The sequence below is a fragment of the Macaca fascicularis genome, chromosome 2, assembly GCF_037993035.2.
Source record: "Macaca fascicularis isolate 582-1 chromosome 2, T2T-MFA8v1.1".
Classification (NCBI taxonomy): domain Eukaryota; kingdom Metazoa; phylum Chordata; class Mammalia; order Primates; family Cercopithecidae; genus Macaca; species Macaca fascicularis.
Window position 1 is genome coordinate 135,333,468 of NC_088376.1, and position 22,860 is coordinate 135,356,327.

The 22,860-nt window shown below is 48.4% G+C and overlaps 1 long non-coding RNA gene across 1 annotated transcript in view; it reads right to left on the reverse strand.

Annotated features, from left to right (window-relative positions):
• The window catches only part of LOC107128960 (uncharacterized), a 136,971-nt gene extending 122,908 nt beyond the window's left edge, over positions 1–14,063 (reverse strand). Inside the window, exon 1 of the long non-coding RNA XR_006696045.3 lies at positions 13,911–14,063. This is a non-coding gene — a long non-coding RNA (uncharacterized lncRNA). The remainder of the gene's footprint in view (positions 1–13,910) is intronic.
• Positions 14,064–22,860: the final 8,797 nt, after the last annotated feature.

The following is a 22,860-nucleotide window of genomic DNA, read 5'->3' on the forward strand; positions in this document are numbered from 1 at the left end:
ACAAACTAGTCCCTGTCTCATTGGAAAGGGCTGTCGTTTGAGCCCCACGCAGGCCACCCCATTTGCCCTGGCTCCACCCCCCAGGAACCCTAGACCTTCCCACCAGCCAGCAACTACAGGGTTAATGCCTGGCACAGCTGGGAGGCCTCCACTCACCCCAGGTCTACAGCCATCGTCCATTCTGAGGGGCTGGTGCCTAGAGCTGCTGAAGTCCGGAAAGATACACACCAACTTGTTGAAATAATGCTTTTCTCTAGGTATCTGAGCATAGATGTCTTTTATTTTCTACTTTTTGCTTATCCATGTTTTTCAGTTTTTCTGCAATAAACATGATTTATTTATGTCATGAAGATTACTTTTTTAAAATATTAAAGAGAATGGCAGGTTTTTAATTTCCTGAGTAGCAGAGTGCCCTTTCTCCCTCCTGCCTCCACCCCAACCATTAGCATTGGCAGTCCTTCAAAGATGCAGCAAGTGGGATCCCAGTGGTGGCAAGAGCCTCCTGAACATGGCCTTGGATACCTTTGGGAAACAAGGCCCATGCCCTAGGGGCTCAGCAAAGAAGCATTGTGCTTTCCTGGCCTTGAGCCCACCTACTGCTCCTGGTCAGCATGACTAACCATCTAATTCTAGAGAAATGGGAACTCATTGAGTGATCTGGCTTCCTCCAGAGAGCAGCCCATTCGTTTCCTGAAGTGACCGGTCCACTGGGAAGAGGGCCAGGGTAGACCTTTGAAGTACTCAACAACAAAAGGAGGAGAAAGAAGAGATCGCACAATAGAGCAGCCTGGGGCTATGATGAGAATGAGAGTTCATGTCCCTGTTAAACAGCAAAGATTAGATCAAAGCTAGCAGATTCATGACACACACACCATTACCACCCATTTGCTGTCCAGAGAAGACATTGCTAATCAATCACAGCACTTTATCCTCACCGAGTTCTCTTCAGTGCAGCCCCAGGCAATGTTACCATCCACTGCCAGAGCTGAATCTTATTTGTCACCCCTGGAGTACTTGGGTTGGAGATGCTAACCCTTCAGACCAGTCCACTTAGACCCCTGGGTGCAGGGTCATGAGTTTTCCTTGGATCTAGAGTCTGCACCCAACAGTGCCATAAGGTCTATAGTTGATAATTCCCTCTGACTCACGGAGATGTCACTCTTCCTAGCATCAGGGAAACTCCCAACTGGGTGTGGCTCTACCTTCTGCCAGATGGAACATGAGAGGTCATCCCTCATCAAACTCTTTTGAATCACGGAACCCTTTCTTCAAATCAAAGCTGAGTCAGAAGGCCAAATTACAAAACAAATTGAAGCGGAACTACTGGGCTTAAAGAGAAGGTGACAGTTCCAAGCCACAGCCACCAAATGCCACCTCAGCACCTGCTGCTGAAGGACTGACTTCCCAAGGACTCCTAGGGCTCCATGGGACAGTGAGGATCGTTGATCCTATTCAAGTCATAGCATCTTACAAATGGGGAGAACGAACCCAGAGAGGAGACGTGAACATCCCAAACTCAAACAGCCGGCAAGGGAGGGACAAAGGCAAGAACCCAGGAATCTCCCAGCTTTTGATCCAAACACAGAACCCAGCATCAAACGTTTGGTCCCTTCTTTCTTGGCATGATGCAGTCTCCCTGAGGGGCTGCCGCTGCTCCCTGATTCGGGTCTTATCTGTCCACCTGTGACTCCCATTTCTAGAGCTGCAGCTGCAGCCTCAACCTTTCACATTGATCTTTTTTTTTTTTTTTTTTTTTGAGACGGAGTCTTGCTCCGTCACCCAGGCTGGAGTGCAGTGGCGCAATCTCGGCTCACTGCAAGCTCCACCTCCAGTGTTCACTGCCCTTCTCTTGCCTCAGCCTCCTGAATAGCTGGGACTACAGGTGCCCGCCACCATGCCCAGCTAATTTTTTGTATTTTTTTTTTTTAGTAGAGATGGTCTCGATCTCCTGACCTTGTGATCTGCCCGCCTCAGCCTCCCAAAGTGCTGGGATTACAGGCGTGAGCCACCACGCCCGGCTCACATTGATCTTGACCTTGACCTCCATCCATTTTTCTCCATCCCCATGGCCATTTCCTTATTTCAAGCCCGTATCAGTTTTCCCCTGGATGTCTGGCAACAGCCTCTTAACTGGCTCCAGTTTCCCCACTCCATTATTCAGAATGTGTCCAACATGATCTTTCTAAAACACAAATTTGAAACAACCATTCCTTAGCTTGTAATTCTTCAAAGGCTTCCCATTGATCTTCAAATGATGTCCAACCTCCTTGCATAACTTACCAGACCCTTTGTAATCCGACACATTTACCTCTCCACCCCCATCTTTCATGATTCCCTGACTCAGACTCCTGTGAAATGGAGGAGACTCTGTGTCTGCAATGTGTGTGTGTGTGTATGTGTGTGTGTATGTGTGTGTGTGTGTGTATGTCAGGGTCTAAATTCTTCTGCCTCTAGACCTTTGCACAAACAGTTCCTTTTGCCTAGAATATTTTCCCCTCCCCTTGGCACCTAGCTAACTACTCCCCATGCTTGAGGACTCCCCTTAGCTGTCACTCTTCCCACTATCCCTTCCTGCCCCCAAGAGTCTGCACAGCATGACCCTCTTTGAAGCTCCCCACACCTATCCCGCCCCTTCCCATAAACTACCCTGAAAAGCCTTTGCTTAGTGTCTGCACTGTCACCCACACTGGACTCAAGATCCTTGGGTCAGGGACTCTCTCTAGTTCAAGGCTGGAGCTTGGGTGGATTGCTCCCATGACACCTTTGTTCTTGTTTGACTTCATGTCATAATCATTGAGTCAGGAAGTTGGGGCCCTGATCTACCAACAGGATACAATCATTTTATGTAGAACAGACGGTGCATTAAAAAAAAAAAAAAAAAGAAGAGAGTGAAAAAAATAAGAGCAAGCCCCGCTATGAAGGGAATGGTGCTCTGTGCCAGGCCCTGACGGTGAGCTCTAGACATAGATGTGGGCTCCTTCTGCATCCCTGAGCGTGCGAGTATTTCTCCAGCCTATCATTTGCCTTTGAACTTTATCTATAGTGTCCTTCCATGTACAAAGAGTAATTAATTCCGCCAATTCATCTCACTGTTATTCTCAAAGAGCACATACATCTTTTCTCAGCAGATATTACAGATTCATCTGTGGGTCCTTCCAAATGGACTGCAACATTCCTCGAGGACAGGAACATTTTATTCACCACAGTGTCCCTAGGCCTTGACACCATGTCTGGCACATAGTAGGCCTTCAATAAACACTGGGTAGGTGGGTGGATGGGAGGTAAGGAGTGAGGGAGGAAAGAGGGAAGAAAGGGCAAGGGGTAAGGCTAGGAACGATGGGCTGAAAAAGGGAAAGAAGAAAGAAGGAGAGAAAATAAATGCTCAGTAAACACTGGAGGGCAGCTGCTTCTGTTGACTACAGTCCCTGGCACAAGCCTGGCTCCGCCTGGCAGCTGTTGACCATGGCTCCCAGCCCACATGACACACCTGCCTGGCAGGTCTGGCTGTGCTTGGCAGTTCAGATGTCCAGCTCCTCTTCAATGTGGGGCACACCTTCACAGACCCTGGCCCATCACGCACTGCCTGGGGCCTCCAAGACCCTTTAAAAGTCTGGCACATGGTAGGCCCTTGATAGAGGTGCAAGGGATGTTAGGGATGGTCTGTGTAGCCGGGAGGAAAGGGAGCCTCTTTCCCCTCTATCTAAAATAGCAGCCCCCCACACACACACTTTTTTCTGCCTTGCTGCTTTTCTCAGCAGCCATCACTGCCACTCTACATTCATTAGAGAGATGAGTATCCCATATCCGAAGCGTTTGGGACCAGAGTGTTTCAGATTTTGGATTTTTTCAGATTTTGGAATATTTGCATATACATAATGAGATATTTTGGGGATTGGGACCCAAGTCAGCAGCACTTTGGAATCATGTCTAGTCCCGGGAGTACACAAAGTCTAAAATGCATGAACCCCCCGGCGCCTCGGAAGCAGCAAACTAGCCAAGATGCCAGATGCTTACAGAGCTTGGAGTGGAAGGGACGGGTTGTGAGTACAAAAACAGTAAAGGAAATTCACTTATGTTTCATATATACTTTATACACATAGGCTGAAGGAGTAATTTTATGAAATATTTTCGATAATTTTGCACATGAAACAAAGCTTGTGTTGAGTACTTATGTGTGGAATTTTCCATTTGTGGCTTCATGTCAGTGCCCCAAAAGTTTCAGATTTTGGACTGCTTCAGATTTTGGAATTTTGAAGTAGGAATGTTCAACCTGCAGTAGAAGTAGGTGATGAAAGCACTCACACTACAGCCAATCTGACTGGGTTCAAATCCCACCACAGCCCCATTTAAGCTGGGTGACCTTGGTCAAGTTTCTTAACTGCTCTGTGTGGCTCAGTTTTCCCATGAGAAACAATGATGCCAGCATCTTCCTCATGAAGCTACTGTGATGGTAAAAAGAGTTGGCTAATGTCAAAGGCTTCCAACAGTGCCTGGCATACAGAAAGGGTTCCCTAAATGTAATCACAGTTCTGATGACCATTTCCCAGCCCAGAATGAAGCTCTGTGAGAAGGGGTACTGCGTGCTCTTTGCTGTGCACTCCCAGAGCCTAGAACAAGGTGTTGTGAGTCATAGGCACTCACTTTCTTTAAATGGAAGGATTTGAGAGCTGGGAAAAGAAAGGCCTAGAGAGGCAGAGACACTCACCCAAAGTCACACAGCAAATTGGAGGCAGAGTTCCCACCTCCAGTGCACCACACATTTTCCTGGAGAGGCCTGCCATGGAGCAGCTGTGGGAAATTTGGTGAAGGCCAGAGCTGCACCACCCAATATGGTAGCCACCAGCTACACATGGCCACCGAGGCCTTGACATGTGGCTAATGTGATTGATGAGCTGAATTGTTTGTGTTATTTAATTGTATTTTTTTTTACATTTAAACTTAAAAACTCATACTTGATTTGGTGATTGGAAAACTTTTATGAGGTTCTGGATCAACTTAGGTAGGTGAATCTTTTTCAGCTCCAAGTTTTGTGAAGTCTAAATGCAGATCAAATATTCCCATGAAAATTTTAGTATCCAAATTGAGATGTGCCATAAAAGCATAAGACACACACTGAACTGGGGAGCCTGGGTATGCAAAGAAAGAACATAAAATATCTTGTTAAAAATTGTGCACATTGGTTATATGTTAAAAAGATCATATTTGGGATATATTGGGTTAAAGTGTGTTATTAAAATTTCATCTATTACCCTTTGGGTTGTTTTAATGTGGCTACCAGAAAATTGTAAATAACTTATGTGGCTCTATTGTATTTCTATTATTTCTATAGGACATTGTATTTCTATAGGACAGTGTTGGCCTTAGAGGGACAAGAACAGGGTGAGGAGGAAGGTGGTTCACTGGCTGGGAGGGCTGCCCCCCACTGCTCCAGGACAAAGAAGCAGAGACTCTGGGGTAGGCATGTTTGGGGAGCCCCTGAGCACTGGAGCTGGGCTGTACTACTTGGGAGGCCTGAGCTGAGCTGGCTCCCAGGCCCTGCACTCTGACACTTCCATCGACACGCAGGGAAGCAGCTCAGGGATTAGCGTTAATTCTTTCCCTCGAGGGCAGATGGGGAGAAGGTTAAGTGCAAACTGACAGCAGCTGCCCAATTAAGCCCTGGGAGAGGGATGAGGGCAAAGGAGGAGGCTGGGGAATGTTCTTAGGGATTCCCAGGGAGACAGGAAGCAGCAAGGGCTTGACCGTCTTTATCTCATTTCCCCCTTACCAGTGACGGTTTTCCTACAGGCTCTGCGGGTTGAGTTCACTCTTCCCAAACCACATGGCAAGTACGGGGCTGACCTGGGCTCCATTCTCCCAGTCTTTGCTCCAGCTCTTGAAGCAAAACTACTTGCCTGCTTTTGCTACTGCTCTGGGAAAACACTGGAGGCAAGAGACTTTGAGGTGAGAGAGGGATTCCACCAAGGCTGAGGGCTGACACTGATCTGATACTCCCCACGTGCCAAGTGCTCGCCGGGCGTTACATCACTGAATTCTCACCCTGTGCTGTTGGCACTGTTCTCATCACCCCCACTTATAGGCAAGGACATGCAGGCCCAGAGAGGTTTAGCACATGGCCCAGGGGCACACAGTTAGTCAGTCAGGAAGCCAGAGATACTTGAACACCAGGTTACCCCATCTGATCTGAACTCTGAGCTTAAGCACTATGTCAAGTTGCCTCTTGTCCTATGAGCCTTCTCGCCAAATATCGGACTCGTCAGCAGGGAGGCAAAGGTAGTGGAATGACTTCCTAGAGTCCTCCTCTGATATATTGGAGCCTGAACTGGAGGTGGAGAAAGAGAAGGGATGTCATGTTCCCCGGGACCACGTCCTATTGGTCCCAGCTTAGATGCTACCTCCCCCAGGAAGCCAGCACGGATTCCTCCCACCTTCCCTTCCAGGCTAGTTACCTGCCCATCCTCCTTGCTGTCTCTGCTTCCCTGATGCCTACATCCATCCACACAAAAATAGCCAACACATGTGTTCAACATTTTACCCACATTATTTCAATTTGCCCTCATAAACATCTAGTAAAGAAGGTACTATTATTACTTCCCTTTGACAATTGAGAAAATCAAGGCCCAGAAAATAAAATGGATTGGTTCATTGTCACCAAGCTCAGAAGTAGCTAATAACAACCCAGATGTCTCCTGCAAAAGTGCCTACTCTCAGCAGCCACATTGTCCTTGCTTCCTATAGCAGCATCCTATTGGTTTATTGGTTTGCTCTTCTCTCTCCCCTACACTCTTGCAGGGAAATTAGAAAGACTAAGTTGAGACCTTGCAGGTATAGCAATCCTGGGAGCACCCTGGTTACCATTTGGAGTCACTGGGTGTGTCTCGCTCACTACTTAGAAGCCTTGTGCTGCCTTGGAGCAAGTCATCCATGCTCCATTGCATTGCTTGATTCACACATTGTCTACTGATTGAGCACCTTCTATGCGCCAGGCACTGAGACCAAGGAGGTCCCCATCCTCATGGAGCTTCCACATTAGGTAGAGAAACAGAGAGAATCCCAGTACTCAAAGAAGTATATAAAGTAATTTCCTGTAGTGGCAAAGCCAAGAAAGAGAACTAAAGCAGAAGATGGGGGAGAGAATGACAAACAGAGGGGGTGGTCTGGAGGACCCATATGAGGAAGTGGTGTGAGGACAGGGATATGAAGTGAGGGGCCAGCCACAGGAAGACCTGGAGGAAGGCAGCAGCGGGGGGAGGAAATGGCAAGGGCAACAGCACTGCAAGGGAACCATGTTTAGCATGTCTAAAGAACCAGGTCCAGGCAAAATACACACGTGTACACAGCAGCATTATTTATAAGAGCCAAAAAGTAGAAATGACCCCAATGCCCACCAACTAATGGATGGATAAAGTGCAAACCAATACAACACAATATGGTTTGGCCTCTAAAAGGGATAAAGTACTGATTCATGAGACAATGTGGATGGATCTTGAAACATTAAGCCAAGTAAAAGAAGCCAATCACAAAAAAAAAACACATATTGTATGGTTCCATATGTATGAAATGCCAGGAATAGGCAAATCTGTAGAGACAGAAAGCAGATTCATGGTTACCAGGGGCTAGAGGGGAGGGAGAATGGGAATGACCACTGATGGGGAATTTGGGGATGATGAAAATATTCTAAAATTTGATTGTGATGATCATTGCACAACTCTGTGAATATATGATACTAAAACCATTGAGCTGTACATTTTAAATGGGTGAGTTTTATGAGATTTTTTTTTTTATTTTTTGTTTTGGAGACAGGGTCTTGTTGTGTCACCCAGGCTGGAGTACAGGAGCACAATCATAGCTTACTGCATCCTTGACCTCCTGGACTCAAGAGATCCTCCTGCCTCAGCCTCCTGAGTAGCTGGGACTACAGGTGTGCACCATCACGCCCGGCTAATTTTTTGTAGAAGTGGTATCTTGCTGTGTTGCCCAGGCTGGCCTCAAACTCCTGGGCTCAAGTGACCTCCACACCTCAGCCTCCCAAAGTGCTGGATAAAGGCTTGAGCCACTATGCCCAGCCTTATGTTATTTATAGCTCAATAGAGCTGGTTTTTTTCTTTTTTTAAAAAAAAAAAAAGAAAAGAAATGAACAAAAGGAAGCAAGAACAGGCAAGGTGGCTGGAGGGGAACGGGCAAGGAGAACAGAAGACCAGAGGTTCTTACAGTTTGAGAACTTTGGGTTTCACTCCGTCATTAGAAGCCACTCGGGGTTCTAAGCTGGGAATCTAGTGGTCCAATTTACATGTTTTAAAGATTATTCATTTGCAGAGCAGCATAACGGTTGAGAGGATGAATTCCGGGGCCTAGATTCAAATCCAGCGGAGTCTATGTGCCTAGCTACGTGACTGCAGCAAGCCGTATAATCTTTGGGGGCCTCAGTTTCTCAACCATAAAATGGGATGATCATAGCATCTCCCTCCTAAGGAGGCTTAACTGAATGAATATTCATGAAGCACTTAGAAGAGTGCCTGGTACATAGGCAATGATCCATGAAAGTTAGGTAACTTAAGTCAGTAAGAAGGTACTCACTGGATGGTCCCTGTCTGCCTGGGGAGACAGTGCTGCCAGCCAGGCGCTGCTTTCCGCTTTGCAAAGCTCTAGCCCCTCTCCCGGCTCAATCCAACAAGTAATTGCTCCGAGGCCTCATTCCAATTGGGCCATAAATCAGAGGCCAGGGTCTCCTGTTACCAGCGACTGGTGGTGAAGTCCCTCCTCCAGGTAATGGGAAGCAGATGTTGGCAGCCCCTTCTGGCCTCCAGAGGGCTGTGTACCTGGGCTGCTCACGTCACAGCAGTTGGAGCAAGAATTTCCATGAGCTTTTAAATCGAAGGTTGTCAAAGAAACGGCCTCCCAGGGCTTCCAGATGTTCTGCGGCTTGTTTCAAGCAGGAGGTGGGCAGCTAATGGGGGCCTTCAGGGACTGAGAGAGGAAGAGCGGGGTCAGGGATAACACTAGGTTCCTTCCAAGGGGCCTGACCAGCAGGCAAGGTGTGGGGCCTGAGAGGTGGCAAGCTGTCAAGAAAGCAGCACGGGCTTTGCAGCCAGGAGGACCTGGTTCAAGTTCTCTGTTTCTCATTTTCTCAGCCTGTGCCCTGAAGTCAAGGGTAAGCCACCTTTCCAGACCCCAGTTTTCTCACCTGTGAAATGGGTGTGGTGTTACTTATCTCACATATATTTGAAGGGTGGGAAGTAGTTTAAGTTAAAGCACAGTGTCTGGGGCATGGTAAATGCTCAAAAAAATGAAGGTAGTTATTAGAAGTGAGCTATGCACAGAGCCTTGTTACCCAGTAAGTCTTTATTGTCACTGGACGCTGAGCACTGTGACGGGCAAGGAAGTGTAGTCACCTCACAAGACTTTCTACATTTCCTAAGGCCAAGGCCTTGATAAGGTCCAGAAAATTCCTTAACAATCTTTCAGCGACAAGTCCATGCGCACTTAGGCTTTAGGTACAGTTCAGGGCTCACATTGATGTCACCAAGAGGCAGCTCCTTTTTAGCTTCCGCTGACCGGTTGCCAGATTTAAGCGAATAAAAATATAAAACGTCAGTTAAACTTTAATTTCAGATAAACAAGAAGTACTTTACTTAGTATGAGTATGTCCCGCTAAATATTTGGAAGATACTTTTTCTTTTGAGACAGAGTCTCACTCTGACACCCAGGCTGGAGTGCAGTGGCACAATCTCAGCTCACTGCAACCTCTGCCTCCTGGGTTCAAGCTATTCTCCTGCCTCAGCCTCCTGAGTAGCTGGGATTACAGGCACCGGCCACCACAACTGGCTAATTTTTTGCATTTTTATTGAAAGTAGAAATAGGTTTCACCATGTTGGTTAGGCTGGTCTCCAACTCCTAGCCTCAAGTGATCAGCCCACCTCGGCCTCCCAAAGTGCTGGGATTACAGGCATAAGCCACTGTCCCTGGCCCATTTGGGACATACTTGTACTAAAAACATATTCGTTGTTGAATTAATTAACTGGGCCACCTGTGTTTTATCTGGCAGCTCACTGGAGTTCAGCCTTAGGCTGGGTCCTCTGGGATAGCAATAGGGCAGCAAACCTCTCATGGTTCAGACTGGGTTATGTGACTATCCCAAGCCAGTCGCTGTGGGCAGGGTAACTTAATACATTGGCTGCTATCACCTGGTTTACACACTCCATTCCCAGACTCAGAGTCTGTCTACCTCTAGCTTCTGGAAAGAGGGTGCTTCCCTTAAAGAAAAAGCAAGTACTGTAGATAGTACTGTAGATGGGGTATATGAAAGGAAGGAAAAACAGGATCTACTGTGAGCAGATGCAAGGAGGAGAGATTCTTAAACCAGAGGTAGGGAGGTGGGTATCCCCCAGCTCCGACGAGTGGGGTAAGCCCAGCTGGCCTGGTACCAAGAAATAAAAGTAGATCTTTGAGAGAAAGAACCCAGGTTGTCCTGGTTGACTCTTTGACAGCATCTCTGGGTAAAACCACCTGCAGGAAGTCCTGCCCTAATTCTCTTCTCTGAGGCTCAGTGTTCCCATCAACAAAATGAGTGTAAGAATTCAAACTTCTGGCCAGGCATGTGGTGGTTCATGCCTGTATCCCCAGCATTTTGGGTGGCCGAGGCAGGTGAATCACTTGAGTATCAGAGTTCGATATCAGCCCGGGCAACATAACAAGACCTCGCCTCTAAAAAAAAAAAAAAAAAAAAAAGAAAGAAAATTCAAACTTCTTGGAGGGAGTTGTGAAGATTATCTGAGGTTCAACTGACTCCTAACTTGAGACCCAGTTAGTTATTACATAATAGTCACAAATTCAGTTGGCAGCACTCAAAAATTTACTTCCTAAGGGCAGATTTTTTACAAAGTGGGGTTCCAGTCCCAGTAATCTATTTCATTCCTTGACAATGCCAAAATTAATTATGATTGCTTGTTGTGGCTTCTCAGCCTCAGCACTGACATTTTGGGCTGGATACTTCTCTCTTGTTGGGGTTGCCCCTGTGCACGGTAGGATGTCTAGCAGCACCCCCAAGCCCCACCCACTACAAGACGATAGCAGCTGCTTCTTAGCTGTGACAGCAGAAATGGCTTCCAGACATTGCTAAATGTTCCCCTAAGCTGTAAAGTCGTTCTCTCCTCTGAGAACCACTGTGATAATAGCATAAAATACAAATATATATTCTTATAAACATGTATTAAGCTATTGCATCGAATGTGTGCCGTAAACCCTATATTATGCATATCCCATTGGGGAAGCTTATGTATGTGGGCTGAGCCAGCTGAGGTCTCTTAAAATGAAGTTCATATAAATTGGAGGGAAGACACCACTTCCTGAAGTAGGCAAGCCCGAGTGTCTTCCTGCCCCTAGGGACTTTCAAACTGCATTAAAAATGAGAATCATCTGTCTCAAAAATGTTTCCTTGTCAAGTTAATTGAATGGAGGAGGAGGTGGGGCAATGCCCAATCGCCTCTTCTGCTTCCGTTTTAGCAAGAGCCAAAGGGCTTCTTGGAGCAACATCAGGATTTGTGTGGTGTTGGTGTCTTGAAGTCATGCTTTACTTTTTAATGATGCTTTTTAAGTTATAAAAATAAGGCCGACAGCCAAGCCATGGTGGGTGGGAGGGAGGGATGGGGGTGTCCGCAGGTAAAGACCAGGAAGATAGCAAAATTCAGCTGAAGGCTGTCCTAGACCTTGTATGAAAACCGCAGTTGCCTCTCACTAGCTGGTGTCCTTGGGCTAGTTACCTAATCTCCGACAGGGTTGACCTCACCAGCCTGTGTCCCAGGCAGTCACTCAGGGCCGGTGACCAGGACACCTCACTTGGTTTAACACTCTGCTGTGGTTTCCGTCTTGAAGTTCTTAATTTTTGAACCAAGGGCCCCACACTTTTATTTTACACTGGACGTCCTAAATCATGCGGCCAATCCTGCTTTCTGAACTCAGGTTTTACATCTGTAAAGTGGGGGTCATGACACCCTCCCATTGCAAGACGACTGTGAGAGTTACACACTAGTCCAGGGGCTGACAGTTTGCAGCACTGCAGGTCCCTGCCTGGCCATCCCAGTGGCTGAAACACCAGTGGCTGCAGTCATTTTCAGGCCCCATCTCAGAAGGAAGTCTTTAACGATGGGCCTGAGACCATGACTCTGAGCTTCCGGAACCTTTGAAATTCTCTGTTTATTATTTTTGTGACTCCCATCTGTTTCCTGTAGCAATGAACTCTTTAAATTAAAAGGTCTGTGGACTGGGGGGTGGAGCAGGAGGGCAGCGGGGAGACTCCACCCTCCAGGGCAGCCTGGCCGGGAGGAGAGTCCCCAGGGGAGAGTTGGCAGAGCAGAGAAAACAAGCAGCATCCCCAGAGCGCCTGCAAGGCAGGAAGGAAGACGGCCTTCTCACGTTGCACCCTGTTCAGCTTTCCGAAGAGGGAGACAAAGGTGGAGTTGGAGCCAGTCCTCAGATTTGCGTGACCCCATGGCCCGTCTTTCGCCTCCCTCTGCACGCCATGAGCTTCTGTAATTAAAGGGCTCCTGGGGACTGCAGGTCACCATCGCCCCACCTCCGCAGGTGGACCCTGGCAGGTTCAGGGAGGTAGAAGTGCTGAGGGAGCCTGTCCTCCTGTCCTTTCTATCACTGCTACCCCAGCACATGTCCAGACCCCCACCCCATCTCCACAGTTTGCAGATGGCCTGAGATGCTGAAACAGGAACATCCATGAGGGAGAAGTAGAAGGTGCCAGACAAGCCCTCGGGATGTGACTGGAAGTTCCCCTCTGGGCTAGGAGGTCCCACCAGCCATCCACAGAAAGGACCACCCTTGCAACTCCCATGTGTTGATGCTGGATGGTAATGCAGTAATAAGCTGGAGGGTGTGGAGGCGCTGACTGAGAGCCCTTGGGCATCATTGGTGGGTGACCCAAGTCCCCTCTCCAGGAGGGGTTGGGCAGTGCCTGGAGGCTGAGTCTCCTCCAGCCCACATGGCCTCAGGACCTCTCTCCTTTATTGTGTCCCCTCCATCTCTCTTCCTTCCCCACCCAGAAGAAACCTTGCCATCTCCAGGCCCAGAAATTCAACTTGTTCCCAGCTCTCCTCCCCACTTCCATCACCAATGCCCATCAGTCCTTCTCATCTCATCCCCGGAGGCCTAAGATTTTGCATCTTCAAGGCCAAGAGCTGACATTCTCTTTCTCCGAGTTTCTGCTGGACCATCCTCTCCCGAGGCAATGAGAACAAAATGCACACAGCAGCCAGAATGGAGAAGGGGACGAGGGTAGAGAGAAACACCAGGAACAAAAACCTCATGCCTTCACACTTCCAGAGTCACCTGCCACCCCACTACATGCTCTTGAGGATTTATGGCGAGTCCCATGATGATTTTTTTTTTGCTGATTTGTTTCACACGAAGAATTGACCTATGCCTGTGGGAATGTGTCACCATAGGAAAATCATATCTTAGGTGACAAGATGCTGGAGGAAGGAGAGGTCCCCTTGCCTTGTGCCTCAAGACACCAAACTATCAAAGGAGGCACGGGGAGAGACCCAAAGTCCAGCATTACCTGGGCTGGTACTGATTTCTTGAGCCTGAGACCAATCAAGTCTTCTCAGCCCCAGATCCCTCTTCCTCCACGCTCTGAAGATGACCATCTGAGGCCTTTAGAAAGTCACTTTATGAGACAGTGGTCTCATAATAGTGGTCCATAGGTAGTGGTCACCACAGAGTCTATGATGAAGCCACAAGGGAATTTGTGAGGGTTTTAATGCTCAACAAGGAAGCCTACTTACAGGGAAGTTAGACATGCTTCCATCCTGAGCTTCTTTCTATGGCAGCATTATTTAGCCAGTACGTTTTAATACCTCCATTAATTAGCATAAAAATATTTTGGAAATGTCCTCACCCACCTTGGGAAGGCTTCCAGCCAGGTTACAAGGGGAAGTCTTCTCTTTTCCCCTCAGTAAGCCGGACCAGCTGTAGATAGACTCACCGTGGTCTGCCTTCTTGTTGGTGAGAATAACTGTCCAACCAGCAGCACCGCGGCAGTTCTGAGAATGAAGGAGCTTGCTCAGTGACTAATCTGGGAAGTACAGTCCCTCATCCTAATTTAGAAGGTATCACCAGTTCGTGACTTTGCTAAACTGCACCTCCTTTAGTCATTTCATGCCAGTTCAACCCCTTTCAACAAACGCATTTTCCAGTTCAGAGCTGGAATGGCCTTGGGAGGTTTTGGAGGCCCAGAGGATGGTGGGGGGAAGTAGGTGAGGCGAGATTGGGCTTAGAGCTGCCATCACAGAGAGCCCCCTGGGACCCTTGTCAAATGTTGATCCTGGGTACAAGACCAAGTCACAGAATTTTTTTTGCTGAATGTGTCCCTAAATGAGTAACACTTCAAGTATTCCTCCAGAGTTCCTGCATGGTGCTGCTGGGAGATCCCGGCCACAAACCAGTCAGCTGATCTCAGGTACCTTTTATTTTTTATTTTATTATTATTATTATTTGAGACAGAGTCTCTCTGTTTCCCAGGCTGGAGTGCAGTGGCACGATTGTGACTCAATGCAACCTCCTGGGCTCCAGTGATGCTCCTACCTCAGCCTCCCGAATAGCTGGGACTACAGGTGTGCACCATCACACCCAGCTAATTTTTTATATTTTTTGTAGAGATGGGTTTTCACCATGCTTCCCAGGCTGATCTTGAGCTCCTAAGCTCAAGTGATCCTCCCACCTCAGTCTCCCAAAGTGCTGGGATTACAGATCTGTACCAGGCCCTCAGGTACATTTTATAACACTTCAGAGTTCATGTCTCCAGTTATAAACTGGGAATCATACGATTTATCCTCCTTCATAATACAATGAGTTCCTCCTATCAGAATCATGAGCTGAGGATAAGGACCATGTCTTAGTTATTTTCTACAGGGTCCAGTAGAGGTACCTATTAGTAATAACAAAAACAATAATAATAATCAAGTATCCGTTCTTGAGGACCTACTGTGTGCCAGGAACTCTGCAAATCACTGATTATACATTCTCTTATTTCATCCTCACAACAAACTCTGGTATGGTTATTATCCCCACTTTACAGATGAGCAAACTGAGGCTCAGAGAGAGGAAATCTAACCTACTCAACTTTCAATACTCGATCCTAGTTCATTTGCTCTCACTTCTCTCCCTTCCTCAACCCTTCTCCCTCTAGCGAAAGGGAAGGACAATCTGGTATATGAAAAGACTTTCCATAAATGCAAACTCAAATAAATTGTGTCTAGAGCATCTGTAGCTTCCTCTCCTTCCCCAGGATCATGGGCTATTTGTTTATTCAAGAAATAATGATCACAAGTCTCTTCTACAAAGCATTGGTCTAAATGCCGAGGATAAAATAATGAGCAAAAATAATCCCCATCCAGCTCTCAGGAGCTTACAGTATAGGAAAATAGTCAAACCTCTGGGCATCTCTATAAGTCAGTGATGCTCTCCACTCCACTCTACCCCACTGCTTCCTCAGTCACTCTTCAACATTTTTGAATTATTGAACTTCTATTGAGTTACACTGCAAGTAACAGGAAACCCAGATATCAATGGCCACCTAAAACGCTAAAGAGAGGGGTTTTATTTTTCTTATAAGACATAATGTCCACAAGTAAATAATAACTAAAAGGTGTCAGAACAGAGAGAAGTCCTGGTGGCTGTCTTGGCTTTTGCCTCATGTACATAGAAGGCTGCCACAGCTTTAGCCATTAAGTCTGTATTCTATCCAAAAGGAAAGTGGGGAGATCCTGAGCAAAAGGGGCCGTATCTGATGACTCAGTCTCCATTTGGGGGGCTTTTCTGGACATCCCTTACAACAATGTAGACTTACGCTTCCATAACAGACACTACTGGTGCCTGCCCTACCCACATCCCCTTGGCATTCATCATCTGGGCTCCACAAAACCTTCTTCTACAAACACCTTTCTTTGGCCCCAGTCGGTTGCTCAGGTAGTCACACAGAGAGGCCAGAGTTAGCTGCCCAGAAGCAGTGTCAACCAATGACAGACAGTGGTTGGTGGGCAAATACCCCAGCTTTCTGGCCTTCGGGTGGGAAAATTGGGGGCCTGCTGTATACCAGCTCTCAAAGGTTCCCAGCAGGATATGGCCCCAGTGTTACCCCCAGCAATAATGTGATGCTCACTTACACTCTCTGCACTTGGCTTCTCTTCCTTGTCTCATTTCCCCTTCCAGGAATCACCTTCCAAATAAGCTACTTGCCCTTGACTCTTGCCTTCAAGGAGTCTGTTTCTAGGAGCCCAAACTAAGATGACCCGGTGGGACAGAATGCATCACGTGGCCATCTCTGGCTGCAAAGGAGTATGGAAAGTGGGATGTATTTGGTAGCTACATCCCTGCTCCCAGCAACATTGGGGTTCTGTTGGCAAGGAGGGAAGAGGTACTGAGTGAGCATTCAACAATCCCTAACATGCCTACTCCATGCTGGGCACAGAGCTTCAGTGGTGACCAGGCATGGCCTCTGCCCTCAAGGGGCTTCCAGTCTCAAAGAGGGGCAGCCATTATACAGCTGTGGGCACTACGAGGGCATGGTGGGTGCAGCCTTTGAGGAGCGCTCATTCTGAATGAGGCTCTGTCGTAAGAGCTTGCATGCATGATAACATGGAACCTCCCAGCACCTTCTGAGGTAAGGACTATTTTTACTCTTTTCCTCCTACAGTTGAAGAAGCTGAGAATCAGGGAGGTTGAGTAACTTGCCCAGGAAGACAGGGCTAGTATGTGTCAGAGCTCAAACTTGAAACTCCGTTCGACCCCAGGAGCTAGTGACATCTCAGCAACGCGTGCAAAGATGAGCAGCATTGAAAAAGGTGGAAAACATGTGAGAGTTCAAGAAAATAGCACGTGCTGAGGCCGGGAGGCTTGAGGCTCCATGAGACCACACAGGCACACAGGCTATAGAAGACTGTCCAGACCTCCTCAAGTGATTTGCCCCTAGCAGAAAGGGAACCACAGCTTGAAAGGAGCTGTTCAGGTCCCCGGAGTTGAATCCTCTAGGGGATATGGGCCACCGTTCTCTCTCGCTTAATCGCTCACTCTCTCTGTTACACACACACACACACACACACACACACACACACACACACACCATCCCATCTTCTCCCCTCCACACTACCCTGCCATGCTCACCACCTCATAGATACCTACTCCAACACGGCACTTCGCTCGAACCCCAGTTCACTACATTGGCTTTATGTTACCTCTACGTCAAGTCTGGAATGACCCACGTTTGCACCAGGAACCCTCCAAGTATGGCCTTCAGAATTCAAGAATCACATATTGAAATCCCAACTCAGGGTTAGCTATGACAAGTCATGCAGTCTGTCTGTGCCATGTGTAGAATGGGAATTAGAATACCTACCTCACGGGGTTGTTGTAAGAACCTAATAAGAATGTATCAGCAAAGCACAGATTGCAGAACTCCACCACTTTTTTTACTATTACTAATACTAGCACCTTTGAATACCTGACCTTATGTTTTACTGCTCCCCAATATTACCCCAAATTCTGCAATGTGTATTCCCACGGCCCCTTCTTGCTGCAGCTGTTCCCACCTGCAACGCCTTCCCTTGCCATCTGGACTTATTCCAGCTGTTCCCTCATTAAGGCCCAAGTTATTGCTATTGCTCCTCTGGCTCAGTGGACCCCAAACTTGGCTGCACATTAGAATCATTTAGGAGCTTTTAAAAATCCCCACACATGGGCCACAAAGCGGCCAATCGCATCACAATCCTGAAGACCCGCGGGCCCAGGCACCAGGAGGTCTTCAAGTCCCCCCAGGTGACTTAGATATGCACAACCGGTGCTTTAACGCCTGCCTGCTACGGAGGCCTGCAGCTTGGCCCAAATCCGCCCAGTGACTTTCACTGCATGATAACTGGCTTGTGTGTCATTGCAAGCTGGAGTTCCACGAACAATCCCACAGAGCATCCTGCAAGCCCTGAGCCTCCCTTCCACCTCAATCGAGACTTGTTTGTCAGGACGTTGGTGGACACACAGCAGGCTCATTTATCTCCATCTCTCTTCTCCTCCCCACACCCCTTTCTTCTCAGTGGAGGCCATCGCTCAGATCCCCCAGGAGCGGTCCTCTATCTTGTCCACATGCTGCTCTCAGTAGGGGCTCCTCAAAGCAAGTCCAAGGGTCCTGTGCTGCTCTCCAGGCAGCCTGCCCCTAACACTGGCAGGGTCAGAGGGCCTTGTGTGTGGCGTGTGCACGCCCAGCAGGTGCCTGACCAGCCTGCAGCTGGCTCCATCCACCCCAGCCCCGGCAGCAGCTCCTTGGCCTTGCCTCCCGCAGGGTGCATCCTCAGGAAGACCTCAGAGGGAGAGCAGCATGTAGGCTGTTGCAGATGGAGTCTATTTGCCAAAGACAGCCCTAGAAGTATCTCCCATCTCATAGATTCTTCTTATAATGTGACCTTACCCATCCACCTCAAGAGGAGTAGAGTCTCTACCTCCGCCTCTTGAATCCAGATGAATTTTTGTGACTGCCTCAGGCCGTAAAGCACGGTGAAGTGACACTGTGTGATTTCCAAGTCTAGGTCATAAAAGGTGGCTCAGCTTCCTCCTGGTCCTGCCTCTTTGAACCTTGTTGCCAGGCTGTGAGTAAGCACCAGCCGCATGGAGGGGCCGTGTGCAGATCCTCTGGCCACAGCTCAGCCAAGGTGTCAGCCCCAGCCAGATCAACTGCAGATATGAGTGATTCCAGCCCAGCCACCCTCTGACAGGACCTCAGGAGAGGTGCAAGGAAGAGCCTCTCCACGGACCCAGCCAGCCCCCAGAACCCAGAGAGGGTTGAGAATAATATTGAAATGATTGGTGCTTCCTACCCCTAAGTTTAGGTGGCTTATGACACGGCAACAGATAACTGATGCACAGGTCCCGAAAGTGGGCTCGAGGCCTTTGGGGCAGGAACTTTGTGGGTCTCTAGGCCCAGCAGATCTTCTGCCTGGTGGAAAGGAGGCACAGCTGTAGGAGGACCAGAGTGAAGCCTTCTGAAGTGCGGGGCCCAGCAAAGACCTAGTGGTCTGAATCTAAGGGTGCACCCAAACATCCACCTCGAAAGGGGTTCAGGGGTGACAATCCAGATTGTGGTTCTCCAAGCTGAAGTCGCAGTCCTGCCTCCTGCGTGGTGGAGGTAAAGCACAGTGTAAGCAAGCTGGGCTTAGCAGTTAGAGCAGTGCTGTCACCCGAACACATGTTTGACTTGGCTCCTGCTGTGTTTTTTTAAGAAAAGGAATGTGTTGCCAACATTGAAAAATTAGAAGACTTCAAAGAAAAACCTGTAGATGTATAAATATGTGTTTTCCCCCCGATTGTAGAAACAAACATGCTAAGATTTTCTTTCGAAAATCAGACAAGCTGGCCCCACAGGGCACACATTTCCCTGCAGCAACAACTAGCTGGAGGTGGGTAATAGATGGTGTGTTCCATCCCAGTAGGCCCCAATCCCCACCCCTCCCTAGTGCCTTCAACTTACCAGATTTTACTCATCGAATTAAACCACCCAGCCCCTGTAGGCATTTGATTTTAGGAGTCTCAAGATACATTTGCTCAGCTGTGCACCCAGATCCCTTCCTTCCTGGCTGTATGATTTTTAGCCAACTTACTTTTCTCTACCTCTGTTTTCTACCCTGTAAAACTATGATACACCTGCCTTGGAGCACTGGGGTGAGAACTAAAGTTAAAATGCATGGGATGGCTGGGCAGTGGCTCATGCCTGTAATTCCAGCACTTTGGGAGGCTGAGCAGGGCAGATCGCTTGAGCTCAGGAGTTTGAGACCGGCCTGAGCAACAGGGTGAAACCCGGTTTCTACTAAAAATACACAAATTAGCCAGGTGTGGTAGCATGTGCCTATAGTCCCAGCTACTTGGGAGACTGAGATGGGAGGATACCTGAGCCTGGGAGGTCGAAGCTATAGTGAGCCATGATCAGGCCACTGCACTCCAGTCTGGGTGATCAAGTGAAACGCTGTCTCAAAAAAAAAAAAAAGAAAGAAAAAAAAAAAAAAAAAAAAGCATGGGAAACACTTGTCCCAGCATTTGGCATATCATAAGTACTTTATATAAATAGTTGCTATTATCATCACTGCAGTTATTTTTGCTATTTGAGTCCTTGGGCCTAATTCCCTGCGTGCTATCTCGCTCAGCCCACACAAGCTGTCTCCCAACACCCTGCTCTGCAAAGCTATCCCCTGGGCCCAGGAAAGCCACAGGGACGGAAGTAGCCCTGAGCTGCAGCCTTGCCTTTGAATGTAAATATTAGCGTTGGCCCAGCCTGGGATTGCTGCAGGCAGAAGAGCGAGCATGCTGGAGTCTCAAGTGGCACATGTGCCGGGAGCGGTCAGGCACCAGGCCCAGCCCAGCCTGGCCCTCCAGCGCTCCGGGTTGCTTACAGGATGGTCGGAGCTGGGGAGAACTCAGTTGGCAATATTTGCACCCCGATCCCATACCCTGCTACCAGAAAGGGTCAATTTGAGCACCTCCCTGAAGACCGCAGGCCCAGGCTCTCTGATTGCAAAAGAACAAGAGCTGACGCTGGGATTTAGGGTATTGGCTTTGATGATGATCGCACCAGAGTCAGGGACAGCAGAACCAAGGCTTCCCTCAGGGAGAACAAGTCCAGGAAGGAGGCAATTGGCTTCTGCAAGTCAAGCTGAGTGACTTGCTTCAGCTGTAATTATCTGATTATTTCAGGCAAAAGCAAAAAACCAAAAGCCAAAGGCTTTGGATCCAGCTGCTGAGTTTCAGCTATTTGTCACTGGCAGCAGCCAGACACCCACCCTGGCTCCTCACAGCTATTGAGTATGGACAGGGAGGTATCGTCATACCTGGGGCTCTAACAGGCACAAAGAGTGAGGTGCAGTCATGTCCTCTTATCTTCTCTTTCAACAGTAAGACTTCAGCAAATTTCCTGAGTACTGGGTCCTGGATATGACTCAGCAGCCATCTCCTCTGCTTCTCCTTGAGAGAGGCGGTGGCTACAAGGGTAGCATTGGGGGTTAGTCAGGCCTGGGCTGCATTCTTGCCCTGCTACTTACTAGCTGTGTCATCTTGGGCAAATGTCTTAACTTATCTGTGCTTCAATTTTCCTACCTGTAAAATAGGGATAATAGTACTTACCCTACAAGTTGTTTGGAGGATGAAACGAGATGCTCTTGTACCAATTAGACAGGGCTTTGTGCCTGGCACCTAGTAAATCACTGACCAGCCTGTGAATAATCAGTCATGTCCCCACGTTAGTTCAATCAATGTCCACCCCTCCCACAACACGGCAGCCACACCACGTGTGCATAATGGAATACTATGAAGCAGTTAAAAAGGAATAGGCCTCCCCTTTGTTATTATGTGGGAGGATTTCTTAGCAGAGGCTGGGATGAAGCAGGTCCTTTGGGATGGGCTAGTGGACATCCAGGGATGACTGATGAGTACAGCTTTCTCGGCTCATCTGGTGGTCCTGGTGGGTGGGCAGCCACTGCAGGCTGATGCACAGATGCTCATAATGTTGGCTGGATATGAAGACCTCAATAACCCCAGGCCCACACCATGAAGCCACCCCTGGTCCCAATTCAAGCATCACCCCCAATATCCATGGACGCAGTAAGTTTCTACCAGGGAATGGGGGAGAATCCTTCTCCACTCAACTTGCTGCCAAACCAGGCAAGTGCTCCAACTTGACAGAATTACCAGCAGTGAGCGAGCAGTGACAGATGAACCGAGAGGCGAGTGCGGACAGCCAGCCTGTAGATCTGTTTCCCAGCTCCAAGATTCCGTCTGGGCTTCCCCCCAACAAAACAGGAATTTATCTGCAGAGGTGTCTGCCGGGCCTTGTGTGGGAGTCAATTTTATACCCCTCAGCCTTTCGTGAGCAGCTGAGGAATGAGGAGGGAGACCTGGGCAACAAGCCCCTTGTCACCACCCTGAGCATATTCTCACCCAACAAGGCTCCCACATGACCCAATTCTAGAGGCCACTGGAGGACCTTGAGGGGAAAAGGAGGTCTGGAAATGTGGTTGTGTAGTAAAAGGGATTGGCTATCTTAGGGGTGAGTGGAAAATAGTCAACTTCAACCCAGTGAGAAAGTATTCCTTCTGCTGGCATTCTGTCTTATGAGTCTCCCCGGCCAGCCTCATACCTCTGCAGCCCTCTAGGGATGGGAACTGCTTGTGTGGGAGCCACTGGTCCTGCTGGGGAAGGTTCCTAAGATGATAAGACTGGAAGGCTCTCTCTCAAGTCAGCATTGTGTGGCTGCAGAAAAGCCAGGTGGTGCCCACACGTGTGTAGCTATGGGAGCTGTTTGACCTCTGGAGCTATCACACTGCACAAGGGATAAGGGTTGGGGAAGGGGGCAGCAATAAAGGCCTTCCTAGCCTCCCCATTGACACTCTGTATGAGCTGCTAAGTGACCAGGAAGCTCAGTGCCTGGACGGTCCACTCGTCAATTGGACTGGTGGGACTCAAGCTGGAGTCCATCTAAAGATCACCGTCCACATGTCTTCCATGGAATGTTTCCGAAAGCTGGCCTCCCGGAAGTAGAACTCTAGGTCAAAGGGCATGTCGTGAAACATTCTGATAGACGCTAAGAGCTCTACCAGTTTTCACTTGTGTCAGGCAACTTTTACTGTGTAACAACCTTGAACTCTCCGCTGGAGAGAACAACAAGCATTTATTTTCTCACTTACTTGCTTGCTGTTCGGCTGGGGTTCAGCTGATCTAGGCTGGACATGGCTGGGCTGGGCTCCGGACTGTGTCTCGCCGGCTTCTTGGACCAATGGCTCCCTCAGGAGTGTTACTCTCGTGATGAAAGTAGAAGCCGAAGAG